Source organism: Octopus sinensis, linkage group LG3, assembly GCF_006345805.1.
Source record: "Octopus sinensis linkage group LG3, ASM634580v1, whole genome shotgun sequence".
Classification (NCBI taxonomy): Eukaryota; Metazoa; Mollusca; class Cephalopoda; order Octopoda; family Octopodidae; genus Octopus; species Octopus sinensis.
The window spans coordinates 42,860,400-42,884,617 of record NC_042999.1 but is presented as its reverse complement, the minus strand read 5'-3'; the positions used below and the strand labels follow the sequence as shown (position 1 = coordinate 42,884,617).

The window sequence follows — 24,218 nt, the reverse complement described above, 5'->3', positions numbered from 1 at the left end:
TGCTTTTATCTTGCATATGTCCATCGAAGATTATATTGAGAAGCGATTAAACTAGTTAGATGGTTTTAGTTGTTGGAATATACCTGGAATTCATTTTCTGTTGCTTTTATCTTGCAGATGTCCCTCACAGATTATATTTAGAAGCGATTACACTAGTTAGATGGGTTTAGGAGTTGGAAAATACCTAGAATTTAGTCTTTCTTTCTTTTATCTTGTAGATGTCCATCAAAGATTATATTGAGATGCGTTTAAACTAGTCAGATGGGTTTAGCAGTTGGAATATGCCTGGAATTAATTTTTTGTTGCTTTTATCTTGCAGGTGTCCATCGAAGATTATTTTGAGAAGCGATTAAACTACTTAAATGGGTTTAGTAGTTGGAATATACCTGGAATTCATTTTCTGTTTCTTTTATATTGCAGATGTCCATCAAAGATTATATTGAGAAGCGATTAAACTAGTTAGATGGGTTTAGTAGTTGGAACATATCTGGAATTAATTTTTTGGTTTAGTAGTTGGAATATACCTGGAATTAAGTTGTTCTTGCTTTTATCGTGCAGATATCCATCGAAGATTATATTGAGATTAAACTATTTAGATGGGTTTAGTAGTTGGAATATACCTTGAATTAATTTTCTCTTGCTTTTATCTCGCATGTGTCCATCGAAGATTATATTGAGAAGCGATTAAACGAGTTATATGGGTTTAGTGGCTGGAATATACCTGGAATTAATTTTTTGTTGCTTTTATCTTGCAGATGTCCATCGAAGATTATATTGAGAAGCGATTAAACTAGTCATATGGGTTTAGTAGTTGGAATATACCTGGAATTTCCTTTTTCTTTCTTTTATCTTGCAGATGTCCATCGAAGATTATATCGAGAAGTGATTAAACTAGTTAGATGGGTTTAGTAGTTGGAATATACCTTGAATTAATTTTTTCTTGCTTTTATCTTGCATATGTCCATCGAAGATTATATTGAGAAGCGATTAAACTAGTTTGATGCTTTTAGTAGTTGGAATATTCCTGGAATTAATTTTTTGTTGCTTTTATCTTGCATATGTCCATCGAAGATTATATTGAGAAGCGATTAAACTAGTTTGATAGGTTTAGTAGTTGGAATATACCTGGAATTAATTTTTTCTTTCTTTTATCTTGCAGATGTCCATCGAAGATTATATCGAGAAGTGATTAAACTAGTTAGATGAGTTTAGTAGTGGGAATATACCTGGAATTAATTTTCTCTTGCTTTTTTCTTGCAGATGTCCATCAAAGATCATATTGACAAGCGATTAAACTTGTTAGATGAGTTTAGTAGTGGGAATATACCTGGAATTAATTTTTTGTTGCTTTTATTTTGCAGATGTCCATCGAAGATTATATTGAGAAGCGATTATACTAGTTTGATGGGTTTAGTAGTTGGAACATACCTGGAATTAATTTTTTCTTGCTTTTATCTTGCGTATGTCCATCGAAGATTATATTGAGAAGCGATTAAACTAGTTTGATGGTTTTAGTAGTTTGAATATACCTGGAATTAATTTTTTCTTGCTTTTAGCTTGCATATGTCCATGGAAGATTATATTAAGAAGCGATTAAACTAGTTAGATGGATTTAGTAGTTGGAATATACCTGGAATTAATTTTTTCTTTCTTTTATCTTGCATATGTCCATTGAAGATTATATTGAGAAGCGATGAAACTAGGTAGATGGGTTTAGTATTTGGAATATACCTGGAATTAATTTTTTGTTGTTCTTATCTCGTAGATGTCCATCGAAGATTATATTGCAAAGACATTGTGAAATTCGTATGACACTCAATATGTACAAGTTAGACGCTTCGCTTTATTTATGAGTATTAGCTTTGATTTTAGAATGAATTTTGTCAAATGTAGTGTTGTAAATTAATCATTCGTTGATAAACGTTAAATTTTAAATGTAGCTGCAGGCATTATATTAATTTTTGTTGTATGTATTAGTTATATTAACGAATCTTTGCTGTATGTATTAGTTATTTTATCAATCTTGAAATGAGGAAGTGTAAATTGTTTGAAAATGGGCATATTCTACAATCCCAGGTCATCTCGAGGTAAAGGTAGCGCAAACTCTTAAAATTTTCGCCGAGGAACCAAAAGAAAATCACTTTAATATTGAAGGCTCCATATTAGGGACATATCAAATAAAGAACATATCAAATATTAAAGTAATATGAGCAGATACTATACTTTGATTTTGGCCAAAAGGTTGTGAAGTGATTAGTCTATTACACAAGCGATGTAAAATGTGTTTCGTTATTGAAGAATAAATAAACATTGAAGAATAAATAAATTGTGGAATATATCTGAAATTGTGTAACGATTTTAAATTGGAATCAAAGGCTTTTATTTTGTGGACGTTCCGCAGCTTACTGTGCAGTAATATTGAAATTTGTGTGACATGCAGTTCGTTTAAAGTAAAAGATTTGCTGTATTCACCAGCTTATAACGTTGATTATAAAATGAATTGTGTGAAATATGGTGTAGTAGCTTTATCATTAGTAGAATTGTTTTTAATTTAATTGTTACTGATTATTTTATCGATACGATAATCTTCAAATGTTAATTGCTTTACTTGATTATTCTGAAGCGTGAATGTAACTAATTCGACAATACAGTTTTTCCGCTTCCAAATTGTGTATTCTGTATTGATTATAATGGGAAATGAAAAATGAGAAGAATGGATATATTTCATTAAAATTTTTGTTTTCGTAGCTTGGAAGTTTTGAGGGTAGATATGTGTAAAATAATTCTAGATGGCTGGTTGAGAAAAAGTAATGGGGTTTATATTTTATAAACATTGTCCATATTACTGATTTTTTTATCGACATTACAGATATTACAGGCGCAGGAGTGGCTGTGTGGTAAGTAGCTTGCTTACCAACCACATGGTTCCGGGTTCAGTCCCACTGCGTGGCATGTTGGGTAAGTGTTTTCTACTATAGCCTCGGGCCGACCAAAGCCTTTTGAGTGGATTTGGTAGACGGAAACTGAGAGAAGCCCGTCGTATATATGTATATATAGATATGTGTGTGTATGTTTGTGTGTCTGTGTTTGCCTCCCCACCACCATCGCTTGACAACCGATGCCGGTGTGTTTACCTCGCCGTCACTTAGCGGTTCGGCAAAAGAGACCGATAGAATAAGTACTGGGCGGGCTTACAAAGAATAAGTCCTGGGGTCGATTTGCTCGACTAAAAGGCGGTGCTCCAGCGTGGCCACAGTCAAATGACTGAAACAAGTAAAAGAGTAATGAGTATATGAAATATGAAGTGGCAATTATGAAATGTGAATGAATGTAAAGTTAGTTGTTTAACTTAGTGCAAAGCATTTTTAACGGAGTGATAGATACTGTGCTAGAGTATTGAGTTGAGTGAGGATTGCAACGGGAACTGGAAAATGGATAAATCTGAATGAAATATCTTTTTTTAGCTTCGAAGTTTTGAATGAAGAGATGTGTGAAATCCTTTGTACTATAAGGCACAAGGCCTGAAATTTTGGAGGTAAGAGATAGTAGATAGTCGATTACATCAACTGCCCCCCCCCCTCACCAAAAATCTCGGGCCTTGTGCTTAGAGTAGAAAGGATTCTACTCAGATCTTGTCTTAATGTCTTCACTTTATTTTCAAATCTCCCTTCTACATCTGCTCCTTCCTATTCTTTTCTTGGGGGATACTATTCTGCTAACACACATACACACAAACACAAACACGCACACACATACACAAACACACACACATACACAAACACACACTCACACACATACACAAACACACACTCACACACACACACAACCCCCCCCCACACACACACCAAACACACACACACAAACACACACACACAAACACATACACACATGCACACACAAACACATACACACATACACAAACACACACAAAAACACACACACACATACACACACACACACCAACACATACACACATACACAAACACACACAAAAACACACACACACACATACACACACACACACACATACACACACACAGATGTAGCATTAGACTAAAAAACAATTATTTGGTAGTCGTGAAAATGCATGGAAACTCGATGACATTTGAGCAATAGTGCATATAATGATATTATTATTTTTTGCCATGCTGGAGCACCACCTTTTAGTCGAGCAAATCGACCACAGGACTTATTCTTTGGAAGCCTAGTACTTATTCTATCGGTCTCTTTTGCCGAACCGCTAAGTGACGGCGACGTAAACACACCAGCATCGGTTGTCAAGCGATGTTGGGGGGACAAACACAGACACACAAACATATACACACACATACATATATATGACGGGCGTCTTTCAGTTTCCGTCTACCAAATCCACTCACAAGGCTTTGGTCGGCCCGAGACTATAGTAGCAGACACTTGCCCAAGATGCCACGCAGTGGGAATGAACCTGGAACCATATGGTTGGTAAGCAAGCTACTTACCACACAGCCACAAGATATCTAAATTTGCTTTCAATTTATACTTCCGTACTCAAACGTACTGCAATACTAGATCTGTCCTAGCCATGGGTCGAGCAAGCTCCAAAGTCTTAGCCAAGAACATCATATCTGATATAAAGTTAATAAGAACAAATATTACACTTTGATCTTTGCCAAAATGGTTGAGAAGCGATTAAACGTGTTAGATGGGTCTAGCAGTTGATGAAAGGGGGTTGGTTTTTGAAATGTACTTGCAAATAATTATTTTCCTTCTTTTATCTTGTAGATATCCATCGGAGATTATATTATAAAGACATTGTGAAACTTGTTCAGTCAGTACAAGGTAGGCGTTTCTCTGTTTTTACCAGTTTATAACACTGAATTTAAAATCAGTTATATCAAATATCGTGGAGTAAATTTATCACTAGTAGGAAAGTCTAATTATAGTGTAACTATATATGTTTTGTCAATATTGTTTATATTACTGATTATTTTATCGATATCGAAGTGTGAAGTGATAATATTTTAATTTTTTATGTAATTTCTAATAATATTTAACGATAAAGTGAGTTTTTTTAAACATCGACTGGTTATGAGGGTCCATTTGTATAAAAGAGTAATTAAAGAGGGAGGTCAGTTTGTGTAAAACAGGAATCAGAGGGTGGGGTCCATCTGTGTAAAATAGGAATCAGACGGTGGGGTCCATCTGTGTAAAATAGGAATCAGACGGTGGGGTCCATTTGTGTAAAATAGGAATCAGATGGTGGGGGTGGGTGTCCATTTGTGTAAAATAGGAATCAGAGGGTGGGGGTGGGGGTCGATTTGTGTAAAATAGGAATCAGAGGGTGGGGGGTCCATTTGCGTAAAACAGGAATCAGAGGGTGGGGTCCATCTGTGTAAAATAGGAATCAGACGGTGGGGGTGGGGGTCCATCTGTGTAAAATAGGAATCAGACGGTACGGTGGGGGTGGGGGTCCATCTGTGTAAAATAGGAATCAGACGGTGGGGGTGGGGTCTATTTGTGTAAAATAGGAATCAGACGGTGGGGTCCATCTGTGTAAAATAGGAATCAGACGGTGGGGGTGGGGGGCCATCGGTGTAAAATAGGAATCAGAGGGTGGGGTCCATTTGTGTAAAATAGGAATCAGAGGGTGGGGTCCATCTGTGTAAAATAGGAATCAGAGGGTGGGGTCCATCTGTGTAAAATAGGAATCAGACGGTGGGGTCCATCTGTGTAAAATAGGAATCAGATGGTGGGGGTGGGGGTCCATTTGTGTAAAATAGGAATCAGATGGTGGGGATCCATTTGTGTAAAATTGGAATCAGATGGTGGGGATGGGGGTCCATTTATGTAAAATAGGAATCAGATGGTGGGGGTCCATTTGTGTAAAATAGGAATCAGATGGTGGGGTGTCCATTTGTGTAAAATAGGAATCAGATGGTGGGGGGTCCATTTGTGTAAAATAGGGATCAGATGTTGGGGGATCCATTTGTGTAAAATAGGAATCAGATGGTGGGGGGTCCATTTGTGTAAAATAGGAATCAGAGGGTGGGGGGTCTATTTGTGTAAAATAGGAATCAGAAAGTGGGGGTGTCCATTTGTGTAAAATAGGAATCAGAGGGTGGGGGGTCCATTTGTATAAAATAGGAATTAGGAGGTGAGGTCCATTTGGGTAAAATAGGAATTTGAGATAAGATATATATTTTTCTAGTGATCTACACAAATATATTTTAGTGTTTTCATGCTTTATTTTCTAGGTTCCATCGAAGAACTGAATTCCGAAAATTATATTGCATTAAGATTGTGAAATTTATCTGAAAGTCGAAGCTACACAAGGTAGAAACTTCTCTGAATTTTTATGATCTGATAAGTTCTGAAATTTAGTCAGTACAAGGATCGAATACCTCATTTCCCCCTTAAAAAACAGAGAGAAACGCGCATTTTAAGTTTAAGTTGAATGTATTCTAACAATAGTTCCCCATGTGCCGACTGAAGGACGGTGTAGAACGGTTCTGCCTATTAACCAATTTCATCGCACAGGTTACCTTAGTCGTTCTACTTTAACTGGGAAGAGCATACAGTTTCCCTCTCTTTGTGGCTGTGTAAAAAAAAAAAAAATTGTGATGGACGACTCTCAAAGGACCGAAGACCAATACGTTCATTTTTGGCCAAGCTGTCATCTTTTTAAAGTTAGACTTCAGAGTGGAGTAAACTTGTTAAATGATCTGTGACAATTTCGAAAATGCAGGAATAACTTGGTATTGTAGGAATAACTTGGTAATGTAGGCTTGGATTTGTTGCTCGAAAAATGATAATTAAGAGAGACAATTGTTGATCAGGGTGATATGATCAGTGTGATACTAGAACTCTGGAATTCCCTGATTGTCATTTGTCGGATGTCCTTCATCAGGAGGGTCAGATTAGTATCAGCTATTGTTTTTCTATGTATACATTTTAACCATCGACTTTTTTATCGGTCTCTTTTGAGACCGATAGAATAAGTACTAGGCTTACAAAGAATAAGTTCTGGGGGTCGATGTTCGACTAAACGCAATGCTCCAGTATGGCCGCAGTCAAATGACTGAAACAAAAGAATATATATATGTGTGTGTATATTTATTTATATATATGTATATATATATATATATATATATATATATATATATATATATATATTATATATATATATATATATATATATATATATATATTATATATATATATATATCCCCGTTACTTAGCGGTTCGGCAAAATATATCGATAGAATATATACTAGACATAAAAATTAGTACTGGAATCGTTCTCTTCCACTAAATCCTTCAAAAGACGGTGCTCCAGCTTGGCCGCACTCCAATCTAAACCCTTCAAAAGACGGTGCCCCAGCTTGGCCGCAGTCCAATGACTGGAATAAATATAATATAAAGGTAAAACATAGAAGTCGCAGACAATTGCTACAAAGTATTTTAGGGTCTATATCCATTCCAGGACTTCTAAACAAATATATTTGCGCAACATATCGAGAAGCTTGTTGTAGAAGATGTCGCTTGGAAGATGATGCTTAATGGAACAGTACTTTGTTGTAAGAACCTGTAACCTTGGATTCCCAAGGCTAGACGAGACACCTCTTAACAACCATTTTTGTGCCTGTTCATCATACAATCCTTGGAAACTTTGATATAGTCACCTGGACAAGCATAACAGTAGATATATTGTATCAAGCACAACAAGGGTAAAAGAAATCGCTGTATTTCGAACAAGAGCTGATAAATTCTCTACTCGGTCACATAGAATGGTTCATTATTTTATATTTTTAAGTATATGGCTTTGACAGATCCATTTGAAGAAAATACGTGGAGAGTTGCAAACAATATGCCTGTGTTTTTCTCGATGAAAATTTAAGAGAACCAATGCCATATGAAGATAATAACTTTTTATTAAATTGGAACCATTAAGGCTACATGACCAGAGAAAGAATCGACACGAAAAAAAATGTCAACAGCATTATCAGTAAATTTCATCTGAAAGAAACTAGTGAACAGTAATCTTCGAATAGCGACAGCGTGAAACACCACCTCTGTATAAATAAATAATTATATTCTATAACATGTGTTGAGTATTCTTTCTCCTGTATGTGTAATACACACGATATACACACATACTTATAAACATATACAGAAATATAATGTTTACTTACAAGTGTGTGTGTATCACTAATAAATATTCTAATATATATGCTCGAATACTATACATATATACATAATACATACATATATACATACATACATACATGCATACATACATACATACATACATACATACAAACATACAAGCATACATACATACATAATACAAACATACAAACATATAACTAATAAATATTCTATACCATATATATATGCTTCTTATACGCTTCTATACACGCGCATAGAATGTGAATGAGCGTGTGTATGTGTATGTGTGTGAGTCAGAGAGAGAGAGAGAGAGAGAGAGAGAGAGAGAGAGAGAGAGAGAGAGAGAGAGAGAGAGAAAGGGAGAGAGAGAGAGAAAGGGAGAGAGAGATGAATATCTATTCAAAATTTGTTCTGGTAAGACATAAGGCTCACTGAAACAAAGAATTCAAAATTCAAAGCGATATACCTATTTATATACATGCGTACATACATACGTGCATAATACATACATACATACATACATGCAAACATACATACATACATACATACATACATACATACATACATACATACATACATACATACATACATACATGCGTACGTAAATACTAAACATCTACGGAATGACCTAGACGCCATATATAAATGGGCTGAAGATAACAACAAGCGCTTTAAAGCAGGAACATTCCAAGCCCTTCGCTTTCAGCAATGCCGACACACTGCAACAAAAATATTTAAAACCAGAAGGAATGGCAATCATAGAGACAAACTTGGGAGTGTGATCTGAGGATTGATAAGAGAAACGATGCTTCAATTCATGTACATCTTACTAAAATGGTGGCAATGTGCAGGAAAATAGCCGGATGGATCTTGGGAACTTTCAGAGCAAAGGATCAGGAAGCTAATTCAAGGGAGCATGCTTGCCCTATAGTGACAAATTAGTCGGGAAACTCGAAGTAATTCAAGGACAATGTTGAGCTACTAGGAAAGACTGAAACAAGGCTATGCAAAGGATATACATATGGAAGATTGTGGAATGGCTGGTACCCAAACTTGGGAATCGAGCAGGGGCACCAGATGGAATGACAATCATAGAGACAAATTTGGGAGTATGACTTGAGGATTGATAAGAGAGACGATGCTTCGTTTCATGTACGTATCATTAAGATTGTGGCAATGTGCAGGCAAAGAATCGGATGGATACTGGAAACTTTCAGAGCAAAGGATCAGGGAACCTACCCTGTCTAGAATAAGAATCATGTAGTGCAGAGACTTGGGTTTTAAGGGCCCATAACTGTTTAATATCTTGCAGAAAAACCTAACAGGTTTGGATGGAGCGGGAATAAGTGTTTTCAAGAAGGATCTTAACTGTCTGCTGTCCAAAATTCCAGATGAGTTTATATCTCGGAATGAAACTCAAATATGTAGTGCAGTAACTTGGATTTTGAGGGACTATAATTGTTTAATATCTTGCAGAAAAGCTTAACAGGTTTGGATGGAGCGGGAATAAATGTTTTCAAAAAAGGATCTTAACCGTCTGCTGTCCAAAATTCCAGATGAGTTTATATCACAGAATAAAACTCAAATATGGGTAGCAGTATGAAACTTCCTCATTCACCAAAATCCAACTATATAAAAATGTCCATTGAAAAGGTGATGAAAATGGCGTTGCTCCAGTATGGCCACAAGCTTTTGGGCTGGAACATATAAAGGAGTAAAGTACACACGCACTACGTACGTACTTTCTCTTGTACGTACATAAGCAAACAAAAATGTTAGACTCTCATACGCTGAAATCGACGGAAGAATCCAATACCTACTAACCTACCACCTACCTACCAACCTACCTACCAACCTACCTACATGCATGCACCCCCGCATAATTATATATACATACACACATGCACACGCATACACACACATATATGGAAAGGAGAGAGAGAAAGAGAGTGCGAGAGAGAGAGAGAGAGAGCATTTATGTATTTTTATATGTATGTGTGATACTTGCTACACAAAGAAATGAATGACACCCACTGGAATCTATGGTTACAAAGCGGCCTGAGGGTCTAGACAACACTAAAGGAATATAATATCGCTGAACTTGTGATGCAGCTGAAAGATTGAAGAGCTGCCATGTTTTTACATACAAAACTAAGTGATCTTCTTGTTACTGTTTAATATGGAACAGATTTATTTTCAAACAAAGACAACCCAGCTTTTTGAAGATAACTTGTGATTTGAATGAAGTTTCACCGCAGTTTCTCCCAGGTGAAGTCATAGTGTAGAGTTACCTCTGTTTGTTAGTTTTTGTTGTTGTTGCTGCTGCATCGTGGAACTACGTCAGTTTCATTCAAGCAGACTTAAGCATGATTCCAGATCTCCCAAAACTTCGATTAGCAGTGAACCATACTTGAAACTCCAGCATGCAGAGTTAATTGTGTGAAATGAAACTGTATCTTGGACATTACTCTCCACCCTTCATTCTATGAATTTGTACCTGTTGTTGTTTAGCCATAAACCAGCTCTGATCGAACGGACATACGATCATGACAATCCCATCTATCGACTTAGCAGCTGGGCAAAAGGAATCCGATATAATAAGTGCTAGGCGTGAAAACAAAAAATAGGCACAGTGGTCGATTTGTTCGACTAAAATTTCGCCAAGGTCGTACCCCAGGTGCCCCAGCATGACCGCAGTTCACTGACAACAAATAAAGGGTAAAAATAAAGCTAATAGTGTATTCCAGGTACTTTTTTTTTCTTGTCGCAGCTCAGAGCTGCGGCCATGCTGTTGCACCGCCGTTTATGTGCCAATTTTTTAAGGAATGGTTAGGTTGGAAATAATTCCTATGACCTGTCTGTAAAATTGTCCAGAGAAGAAAAAGAACATGTTGTCTTACTTCAGCATAGAAGTTACTCTGTTCTATTTTAATTAAATTCTATGTCTTTGTGCAGCTGAAGATTGCTTTACATTTTGAATTGCATTGATTGCATTGTTCAATTAAATGGAGTTGCATGAAACGATCGTACTGCATTACCTCTGGCTATCCTTGTTGCTAATTTTGATTTTAACATTCATTTTTATACATATTTCTATATACATTTTTATACATATGTATATATGTAATAGCACATCTTTGATGCAAGTCTGAGGAAGTGCCTCTCCAATGTCTAAAACCGCAAATATTACGTAATTTTTCTTTTAGAATTTTCGCGTAAACTGGTGTTGCTAATGGAGATAGTAAGGAAACATTTGTAACTTATAATTACAGATGTGTTAAAGAATTTCCTTTGTCTTCTTTTCATTGGATTATTTAATCTTCGCCAAACCATATGGCAGTATAATTGTCGTGAAACTTGGTACATACATACATACATCCCCTATTCCTCCCCCTTCATCGAACCCACCCTCGCTCGTACCTCCCGCTCCCTCCTCCGCGCCACCATCCGCTCCACCCGCCCCCTCCTTGACTCCCTCGACCATCAACTTCCCCAGGCCTACCTCCTTCTCTCCGCCCTCTGCCCTCCACTCTTCACCCAACCTATCCTCCGCTTCATTCTTAATCTCACCACCAACTCTACAACACCACTCACACACACACAAAAAACAAAAAACTCCACCTCCTCTTCAACCCCTCACCCCCTTCCCCATCCTCCCCCACTGTTCCCCCCCTCCTTCGCACCTACCCCACCCTTCCACGGACCCCCCCCCACCGTGACCTTCCTACGCCTAACCCATCTTCACCCAACCACCCCTCCCCTCCCCTTCACACCCCTGCACCCCCTCCGCCTGCCCCTAGTCCTCCCACCACCCCGCTTCCTCGCGCTGTTGTCACTATACCCCCACCTCCCCCTATCCGCCGCTGAGCGCTCCCTCCTCAGTAAGGGTCTCCGCTTCACGCCACTCACGCGCCACTGTGATGAGTTCGAGACTCGGGCGGATGTCAACCTGTTCCTGCGCCGCCTCAAACTTCGCGCATACTACCACGCGTCTCCGCAGCGTCACAACAATCAGGATTGCCTTTTGGAGCTGGGGCGTCGTCCATCCATCTGGACGCCGCCCCCAGGCCTTTTCAGTAGCCTAGATTCGTTTGTACATGACTGCAACGCTTTGGTCAACCGTTTCAACTTTGAACCAAGACCCCGCCGAGCCAACCTCACTCGGGCCGAATCCATTGCCCTTCGCCACCTCCGCCGTCGTGATGACATTGTCATCAAACCGGCGGACAAAAGCGGGGCAGTGGTAGTGTGGAGCGCGGACCTATACAGGGAGGAAGCGCTCAACCAGCTTCAAAATCCACTCTTCTATCGCCTCCTCCCCTCCGATCCCACCTCCTCCTACCAACAGCGAGTGTCCTCCACCATCCACGACCTCATCTCCTCCTCCGCTCTCCCCCTCACCGCCACCAACCTCATCGTCCGCACACCCCGCACCTCCACCATCTACTTCCTTCCCAGATCCATAACCCCTCTAATCCTGGCCGTCCCATAGTCTCTGCCTGTAATTGCCCCACTGAACTCATCTCCCTATACCTCGACCGCATCCTGTCCCCCTTAGTCGCAGCCCTCCCATCCCACATACACGACACCAACCACGCCCTCCGTCTCTTCAATTCCTTTTCCTTCCCTTCCAGCCCCTCACACCTCCTCTTCACTTTAGATGTAAATCCCTGTACACAGTGATTCCCCACAATGACGGTCTCCTAGCCCTCCAACACTTCCTCGACCGTCGTCCCGACCCCACCCCCAGCACCCCCACCCTTCTACGTTGGCTGAGCTCGTCCTCACCCTCAATTGCTTCACGTTCGCCGGGGAAGCGTACCAACAGGTGTCCGGGGTCGCGATGGGAACTAGGATGGGCCCCAATTTCGCCAATCTCTTTCTTGGCTACATTGAGGCCCAAGTGTTCTCCCAGTTCTCTGGGCCGCACCCCCGAACTATACGGTCGCTATATCGACGACTGCGTAGGTGCCACCTCCCTTTCCCGTGAACTTCTCTGCCAATTCATCTCTTTCCTTTCCAACTTTCACTTTCACCCCTCTCTTCAATTCACCTCCCCATCTCCAACACCTCTGTCAACTTCCTTGACATCTCTCTCCGCATCGATCACCCCTCCAGCTCTCTCACCACCACCGCCTTTTTTAAACCTACGGATTCCCACCTCTATCTCAACTTCTCTTCCTCCCACCCCTTCCACACCAAACGAGCCATCCCCTACTCCCAGTTCCTCCGCCTCCGACGTTTGTGCAGCCGCGACCAGGATTTCGAGACCCAATCTCAATACCTGGCCCGCATGTTCAGACTCCGCGGTTACCCACCCATACTCCTCTCTGATGCCCTCACACCCCGCCCGTCGCATCGACCGCACTACACGCCCTGTCTCCTTCCCCCCGCCCACCCCCAACCGCACCCCCTTCCCCCTCCTTTTCCACCCCTCTACCCTGCCCCTTCGTCGCAAGATACTACGTGCCTTCCGTCGCCTCCAGCTTGATCCCACCACCCGCCCCATTTTCCCTAACCTACCCCTGTCCTCTTTCAAACGAGCCCGCAATCTGCGTGACCTCCTGGTCCACAGCACCCTCTCTCCTTCCCCCTCACCCCACACGGATCATTCCCTTGCTCTAGATCCCGCTGCAACACTTGCCCCTTCATCACCAACACCACCGCTGTCACCGGCTCCACCTGCACACTGTACGCATTAGGCACTCTTTTACGTGCACCTCGTCTGGCCTTATTTACTGCATTAAATGCAACCTATGCGGGATGCTGTATGTAGGACAGACGGGACGCCGGTTGTCCGACCGTTTCACTGAACACTTGAGGGACGTTCGCCTACACTCTCTTTCTCCCGTCGCACGCCACTTCCGCTCGGCCGGCCATTCCCTAGATGACATCTCAGTGTTTGGTCTCGCCCCCCACCATGGTCGCCCACTTTCCAGGCTCCACTTGGAGCAACGCTACATCTTCACCCTACAAACTACCACCCCACACGTACTTAACACAGCCCCCTCCTCTTGAGATCCGTTTTTTTTTTTTCTTTTTGGACACACCACCCACACACACCCACCCACCTACCTCCCACACGCACACACCCACCCACCTACCTCCCACACGCACACACCCACCCACCTACCTCCCACACGCCTGTTCACACACACACATACGTAGACCCATCTACGTACATACATTCACACATTTAATCACACACACTTACAGACATACTAGCACACACTAACATACAAACCAACATGCACATACACACACACATACATACATACGCACACACATACATACTTACACACACACACACACACAGACATACATACACACATACACACACACACACAGCATACGCACATACATACACACACACTCACACACACACACCGCGCACGTACATACTTCACACACACACATGCAAACATACATGTAGGCACTACATACATACATACCCACACATGCACACCCTTACACTGAATGCACACACACATACACCTTTTTGCATCCAGCAGCCCCCCCTCTTTTTGCTTTCCGGTTTTGGCTGACGGATCCTCGGTTCCCGCGTAGCGGGGCGTTCGAGGGCCTTTGCGCTCGCGCGCCTTGGCGCGCGCTGGGGCTTGGTCGGCCCCTTGGGCTTGCGTTGTACTGCTTGTGCGTTGTGTGCGTGAGCGCGCTCCGTGTGTGTGGGCTTGCTTCGGATGTGCGCGTGCGTATGTATGCATACATACCCACACACTCGCATGCATCCCTACCCACATACATACACGCACACCTACTCACACACACATACACACACATACCTGCACACACACACACATACATACATACACATACATACCTACTTCAGACATGCACACACACAGACATACACCCATACACTCACACTCACACGCATACACACACACACATACACACGCACACGTACACATACACACACACACACCTACATACACACATTACACTTGTATACACACACACTTACATTCATACACACACACACCTACACAGCCATACCCTCACTCAGACACACACATCTACCTACACACACACACAAACACACACGGACCACACCCATACATATACATCTACACACCACGCCTACACACATACATACACACACATACATAACACACACACATACACATATACACACATACGCACACACACATATACTTATACACATGCACACACACACACATACATACATACACACACCCATATACATACACACACATACCCACATACTCCTATACGCACATACATACACACAGACATACACACATACATACTCACACAAACATACACACACACATACTTACACACACACTCACTCACACTCACCTGCACGCGCACACACATGCATGACAAACACATACAACTCACACTCACATACGCACACAACAACAACATAAACACGCACACGCACACACACACCTACACTCCCACACACATACACACGCACCTACATACACACACGCACGCATACACACGCATACACACATACATTACACACGTACACACACACCTACATACACATGCATACACACACACACACAAACATGCACGGACACACCCAGACATACACACATACACCTATATACACACGCCCACACACCTACATACACACACATATACACACGCCCCACACCTACATACACACACATACATACACCATATACACGGACACACCCATACATACTTACATACATACACCTATACACACACACGCCTACACACCTACATACACACACATGCAATACACACACACACATGTACGCACATACACACACATATACGCACATACATATATACCCCCACACATGCACACACACACATACGCACATGCATGCATGCATGCACACGCGCACGCTACACGCAACACACAACACACACGCACGTACACATACATACATACACACACGCATACATACACCCATACACATACATGCATCCTACACACACATACCACATACATACACACTCCACATAATACACACACACACACTCACTCACACACCTGTATGTACGCGCACACACATGCACATACACACACTTCCCCACACCCACACGTACATACATACACACTCACACACATACACACACACACACACACGGACATACATCTATGCACACACATACATACACACATACTCACATACATTCATCGGACACACTGCCACCCAGACATACACACAGACACACTTACACATCCACACACATACATACTTACGCGCATACTCGCAGGCGCGCGCACACACGCGCTTGCGCCAGTTCGCGCACGCATACGCGCCGCATGCACCTCGCTCTTGACCCGACGAGACCGCCCGCCCGTTCCTGGGACCGTCGCGTGTCGTTGGGTTTTCCCACGCCCGTCTCCGCGGGACCACTCTTCCATCTTCCCCTCAGCTGGAGTCCTTTTTCCTTAACCCCCCCTCTTTTTCGTTACACACACGCGCACACATATACACACATTGCTTAAATATATACATTACTCTTACACACATTCAATCTACTCGCCATTAATACCACCACGACACTGGACACACACACACACACTACTACTCAACACACGCTGGCACGCTACATACGCCCCCACCCCTTCCCCTCCCTCCCTTCCTCCTTCCTTCTTTTTCTTACTACTGACCTTGTCTGCTAAGCTGACCACTAGTCTCGCCCTACCTCACACGCCTACACACAGACGCACACACTAACACACACATATATATTTTTTTGTTTTTTCATCTCGCCTCACACACACACATACACACACGCACACGCACACACTCACACATACACACACATCTGTTGCGTTACCAACCTTGTCTCCACTCTTTTGCCTTTAAAAACCCACTTTGCTCTTGTTATCGTAAACATCCGCCTTTCACCATGTGCAACTCGTAAACACCAGTCGTCTTTTTTCTCTTTCCCTGTTGCCCGCTCTGGGATCTTTCTTTCCTCTCTCTTCCTTCTTTATGTTTCCGACGAAGAGCTCCGCTCGAAACGTCATACCTCCCTGCTTCCATTTCCTGAGCGCCTATTAATAATAATACTGTAATTGTTCCATTGTTGTTGTTTTTTTGTTTCCCGTTTGGATTAAAATTATATATTTATATATATATATATGTATATATATTTATATATATATATGTATATAACTATATATATATATAATATATTTACATATATATATATATATATAACTCTCTTTTTTTTTTACTCTTTTACTTGTTTCAGTCATTTGACTGCGGCCATGCTGGAGCACCGCCTTTAGTCGATCAAATCGACCCCGGGACTTATTCTTTGTAAGCCCGCTAGGTGACGGGAATGTAAACACACCAGCATCGGTTGTCAAGCAATGCTAGGGGGACAAACACAGACACACAAACACACACATATATACATATATACATATATATATATATACGACAGGCTTCTTTCAGTTTCCGTCTACCAAATCCACTCACAAGGCATTGGTCGGCCTGGGGCTATAGCAGAAGACACTTGCCCAAGATGCCACGCAGTGGGAGTGAACCCGGAACCATGTGGTTGGTTAGCAAGCTACTTACCACACAGCCACTCCTGCGCCTGTGGTATATAATATATAATATATATATATATATATATATATATATATATATATATATATATATATATATATATATTATATATTTATATATATATATACATATATATATAACTATATCTATATATATATAACTATATATATATATATATATATATATATATATATATATATATATATATAACTATATATATATATATATATATACATGCATATATGGGTGCAGGATATCACCAACGGTGTAAATAACATGAAATACGTAACAAACGAGTTAAATACGTAAACAACGAGAAAAAATGGGAAGCAGGACAAGTAAACAGAGAAAGGATCCTTCATCAGTTGTCGGCTGTCTATCTACTCCTCATTTCGAGCATTCAACGACAATACGAGTCTTCAAAGATAGTCGCTCCCGTAAATTCTAAATTTTAAATTTAGGATTTATGGAGGGTCAAAGTTGGGACCAAAAGCATGACAGTGAACACATACAAGGAAACCGAAGGAAAACAAACATGGAGGGTCGTTAGACCAGAACGAGAGGAAAATAGTGAACGCCGGGAGAAACATTTATTTTGAAAAGAGAAAAGAGAGGGCGAGAGAGAAAAAACACGTCCGTTCTTTTGAACGTCCGTGTAAGAAAAGAAAGATGGTCACATATGAGCAACGAGAGACAGAGAGAGAAAAAGAGAAAGAGGGAGAGAGAGAGAGAGAGAGAGTGAGAGATAGAAAACGGCAAAGGAGGGAGGGGAGAAAAAGGGAATTAAAAAAAGATGGAGGAAGAAAACAGTGTACCGTAGAGAGTCGCATCAAAAAGGTGAAGATAAACTTACTTGGAAATGGATATGTATATAATATATATTATATATACAATATATATACTATATAATCTATTATTATATATATATATATATAATATATATATATATATATATATATATATATGTTATGTATGTATGTATGTATGTATGTATGTATGTATATATTATATGTATGTATGTATGTATGTACGTATCTATATATATATATATATATATTTGTAAAAAATGAAGTTCGAAAATGCTGCTGTATTATACAATTTTTTATTTTTATATATACATTATAACATGTTTCAGTTCCTGAAATGAACCTTATCAAAAAAAGTTATATATAAAAAAAGACAGCTCATGCCGTCAAACACAAGAAATTCATTTATAATACACAACGGAGTCAGACATCTTAGGGTTCATGTATAGTTGATATATAGTTCATGTACAGTTGATATATAGTTTGAAGTATATGTTCAAAGTGTTCGATGCAGTGGCCCACGGTGGCGATACGTATTCAATACAAAAAACAGATCAAAGTGGTGGAAAGCGGTCAATACAGAAGATTGATGTTTCCGAAAGAGCGAGGAATTCATTTTTACCTTAAGCAATTGTGATGACCCATGGTGGATGTTCGCTGGGTGGTTCTAGTGGGTTTTGTGAAGTGCTCGGTTTTATAATGCCTGTTAGGTGGTAAATCCAGCGTAGCGTGACGTCATCAACGTTTTGACCAATCGTTTCGTTAGGTGGCTTTAGTCAAGCAGAACGGGACGTCATCATTATTTTGACCAATCGCTGCATTATAACTGCCTCTTGTTTGTTTCCTGTTTTGACCAGTCGCTTCGTTAGTCAAGCAGAACGGGACGTCATCCAGATTCTGCCCAATCACGACTTATAGCTACATTAGATCTGCCCCCTGTCTGTACTTGTTAGGTGACTAGTCAAGCAGAAAAGGACGTCATCAATATTCTGACTAATGACTGTCCCCTGTTTGTATCCTGTCCATTCTAGCAGAGCTAGACGTCATCAACTTGTTGACCAATCAGAATCGGGTCTGACCCTTAGCTGTATCGTATGTATCAGGGTCAGATTTGCACGAAAGAATTTTTTTCCTTTTCTACTAAGGCATATTTCCGTCAGAGCGAGTGTCTGTTTAAAGTAGCGGCCGTGGTGGAATTTTGCTTCTCCTTTTCGGAGGACTTATCTTTTGTTTTAGTATTCTTGGCTCAGGGTGTTTAAACTTGGTCTAAATTTTTTTATGAAATATAGTTCTTTATTTTGGCGTTATGTGAAGGTTGCGTTGTCACTGAATTTAGAGCGGGTTAGTTGTAAATTTCGGATTTACATTTCCAGCACATCTATCTATGTGTCCGCTGACCGTATTTTGCGGTAATCAGGTTTCTAATTTGTGATTTATGCACCGCCATCCTGTTACGTAAGCTATTTTTTGTATGGCCTATATACTGCCTATGTTATGACGTAAATTAAGTTTTCTGATGCGCAGGTGAAGTTTGTTCTAATGGTGAACTGGTGGCCTTGTTCCAGTATAAATTCTGATCCTTCTTTCAAGATGACACAGATTCCGCAGTTGGGCCTTCCACATTTTCTAACTGCTGGTTTTGTGGTTGATGTTGAGTGCAGTGTAGCTTGGGTTAAAATCCTTTTCAAGGATTTTGGTTGCCGTTTACTTTTAATGATGGTGTGTGTTTCGAGGATCCGGTTCATCTTTGGGTCTCCCTTTAGTAGGGCTGTGCTTTGTAGTATGGTGTTGAAGGCCTCATAGTTGAGTGGGTTGTGTGTAGAGATGTAGGGAAGGTTTTTAATTGTTCTTTCTTTTTTGGTTTTGTTTGTCTCAGGTCTTCTATACTTAATTTAAGTACCCGTTGAATTGCATTGTCTATTAGGGGCTGTGGATAGTTTCTATTTGTGAGTGTGGTTCTAAGTTCCTGGAGACGTGTGTGTCGGGTGTTTGTGTCTGATATTATGGTGCAAATCCTTCTAGCTAAACAAAAAGGGACATTCATTCTAGTGTGTCGTGGGTGGCATGAATCAAAGGGTAGGTACTGTTTAGAGTCTGTCGGTTTATAGTAGATATCTGTCTCTATTTTGTTGCCGGTTTTTGTTAATGAGGATGTCTAAAAATGGTAATTCTTTTTCGTTGTGGTCCATCGTGAATTGTATATTGTCATTTATTCCATTTAATAGTATTTTAAATTCCTCAAGTTTCTCTATACCTTTGTCCCAGATGATGAAACAGTCATCGAGGTATCTTTTCCAGTTGTTATGGATATAGGTGGCGAAGGTGTTTCCATATTTCTCGAGTGTCATCCGGTATAGTATTTTCTCGAGGTATCCCATCACTAGGTTGGCAAAAGATGGTGCAGTACGCGTGCCCATCGCTGTTCCCGATCTTTGCCTGTAGAAATCATTGTCAAAAATAAAATAATTGTTCTCTAAAATGAATCTAAGTCCTTCTATTATAAGGTCTTTGTTTATGCGAGTTGGGAGTTCAAAGGGGTAGTTATTCAGCCAGAAGGTGATCGCTTCTATTCCTAGGTTGTGAGGGATGTTAGAATAAAGATTAACTACGTCGAATGATACTAGAAGGGTTTTCTCATTGACTGTTTTAGGGAGGTGGTTGAGCATATCTATATCGTCTCTTACGTAGCTTTTGATATGTTTTAGGAAAGGTTTAAGAAGTGTGTCTAAGAAATTGCTGAGGCGGTGAGTTTCACATGCTGGCCCTGCTATTATCGGTCTTAGTTTAAGATCATTTGGTGAAGGGATTGTGATGAGTGTGTCGGTGGAAGTTTTGCACGTTTCTCTAATGGTTTGGCTTTTGTGTACCTTAGGGATACCATAGAACAAACTCGATTTGCATTTGAAGTTAGTGATGTATTCATACTCCTTGTTCGTGAGTCCTTCTTGGTATGTGTTGATTAATGTCCTAAGGTTATGCATTATTTTTTGCTGGTTATACTGTTGGGCCCTTTCATAATACGTTTCATCTCTTAATAGGGATAGCACTAAATTTTTATAATCGTTTGTATTCATTATTACTATCGCGTTGCCCTTATCTGCCTCCTTAATTGTTATTGTTTTGTCTTCTCTTAGTTTGATGAGGTCGTTCCATTCTCTTTTGTTGAAGTTAGGGCTGTGTTTTTTGTTTCTTGATGAATTGAAACGGGAAATTAGTTATGTAGTCACAATAGCGGTCTAAGGCTTTATTCTTACCCTTGGTGGGGGTGTAATTGCTCTTGTTTCTAGCTATTGAGTCCTCCTCTATTTGTTTGTCTTGAAATGCCTCGGTGAGTCTTAGTTTTCTGCAAAATTCCGAAATATCATCTTTCATTTCATAGTAATTAGAACGTTGTGGGGTGGGTGTAAATTTAAGTCCTTTGGAGAGTATGCTTATTTCGTTAGGTGTAAGTTCTTTGTTTGAGAGATTGATTATCTTAATTACCTGAGGTTTCTTTTGTTTGTCCTTTGCCATCGTGTGTCCCTGTTCCTGTGTGTAAGGTCTAAAAATGGTTGGTGTAGTTATGTTCAAAGCTATTATTTATCTGTCTCATGTTGTTATAATTGTCAGAGTGAGTTTGTGGTGCTCTGTTCTGGAGTCTGTTGTTGAACCTAGTGTTCCGTCTTAGTTCCTCAGGTATATTGTGTTGGTAGTTGTTTCCTCCGTAGTGCATTTGTTGTTTGTTATGGTTGTATGGTTGGTTCCTGGGGTGGATGTTTGGTAGTAGCGTTTTGGTTTGGTTATGTGGGTTGTATTTTATAGTATTGTATGTTGTGGCTCTTAGGTTCGTGGAATGGTGTGGTGGGACCCTATAAGTGTTTTGGGGTTGGTGTAGGTAGTGTGGGGTACGTTTTAAATGCATTTTTCTGGTGTAGAGTGTGTTTGGATTTCTTGGTGGTTGTTCTGCTCTGTTGGTATGTCTATTTTCGAACTGGTGTGGTGGGCCTCTGTAGGTGTTTTGGGGTTGGTGTAGGTAGTGTGGGGTGTGTTTTAGGTGTACTTTTCTGGTGTAGAGTGTGGTAGGATTTCTTGGTGGTTGTTCCGTTCTGTTGGTATTTGGTTTTGATTTGCTTAATTTTATGAAGGGGTTGTTGGATATGTTCATTTTTGAAGTTGGTTTCATGATCTAGAAACCAGATGGCGCTCTTTTCCCATCGTTGGAGGGACTTAAGTTCCTCTTTTTCACATTCTTCATTCCATAGTGCTGGTAATGTTTCAGTATTGATGTCGTCTATTAGTTTGATGACTTCCTCGTTGATTTCCTCGTCTATGGTTTTTACTTTTTCTTCATTCGTTTTAGCTCTCAGCTTAAGTAGTTCTATTTCCATCTTCATTTTTTCTAATGACATTTTTTCTCTAAGTTTTCTTTGTTCTTCTGGTTCTTCCGAGATGGGCTTGATTTGTAATTTACGGGGTATGACTAGGGGTGTTGAGTCTAGCCATTTTTGGTAAATCTCTGCTTTATTCTGATTTTGTATCATTTTCCAAAAAGCGAATTTTCTGTTTCGCTGTAGTGTTCTCCATTGGGGGAGGACTTGGTTCTTTATTTGTAATGTTGAAGTTGCTCGGTTCTTCTCATGTGTTCCTTCTTTTTGTTGCTCTTGTTTCGTAAAGTTTGTGAAGAATGTCGTTATTGTATCGCACAGATTTTCAACTTTCTCGAATATTTCGGAGGGTGTTTTATTCGATTCGGTTTCCTCGTTAGTTTGTGTAGAAGGTCGAGGTGTTAAGTTGAGTTTGTTTAACACTGCTGTTAGGTTTGAATTTATGCTTTTCAATTCTTTCAGTATCTCTTCATTTATTGAGGAGATGTCGTTGGTGTCTTTTTTAGCAGGCATTTTCGGGAGCTCGTACGTGATATGATATTTATAATAGGATTAGCTCGTATACGAGTAGGTATATATTTGTAAAAAATGAAGTTCGAAAATGCTGCTGTATTATACAATTTTTAATTTTTATATATACATTATAACATGTTTCAGTTCCTGAAATGAACCTTATCAAAAAAAGTTATATATAAAAAAAGACAGCTCATGCCGTCAAACACAAGAAATTCATTTATAATACACAACGGAGTCAGACATCTTAGGGTTCATGTATAGTTGATATATAGTTCATGTATAGTTGATATATAGTTTGAAGTATATGTTCGAAGTGTTCGATGCAGTGGCCCACGGTGGCGATACGTATTCAATACAAAAAACAGTGTGTGTGTGTGTGTGTGTGTGTGTGGTATGTGTGTGTGTGTGTGTGTGTGTATGTGTGTGTGCGTGTGTGTGTATGATGGTTATTTGTTTTCTTGCTAAATGAGCACACGCACTATAGTGTATATTTGACAAGAAAAAAACCATCCCGAAATATAACAATATCTGTTTTCAGTTTTCCATTTTATTCGTTTTATGTTTTTTTTGTCCCCACTGTGGTGTTGTGTCTGTCCTTGTACTGTCCCCTCTGTGTAAGAGCGTGAGTGCTTGAATAAAGAATTTATATAAATATATATATATATATATATATATGGTGGCTGCCCCCTCGTTATCGAGTATGGCCATTGCACAAAGCTTAATCAATGTTGTTATCATGCAATGCCTGTACAAGATTTGTTTTAAAGTGAGGAAAGGCTGTGCACTGAGTCAGTCCCACTCACTAAGCAACAACAGTCATAATC

At 40.2% G+C, this 24,218-nt stretch overlaps 2 pseudogenes; both read right to left on the bottom strand.

The window, feature by feature from the left end:
- Positions 1-2,041: 2,041 nt before the first annotated feature.
- LOC115210000 lies at positions 2,042-2,254 on the bottom strand (annotated as a pseudogene).
- Positions 2,255-4,517: 2,263 nt separating this feature from the next.
- LOC115210001 lies at positions 4,518-4,672 on the bottom strand (annotated as a pseudogene).
- Positions 4,673-24,218: the final 19,546 nt, after the last annotated feature.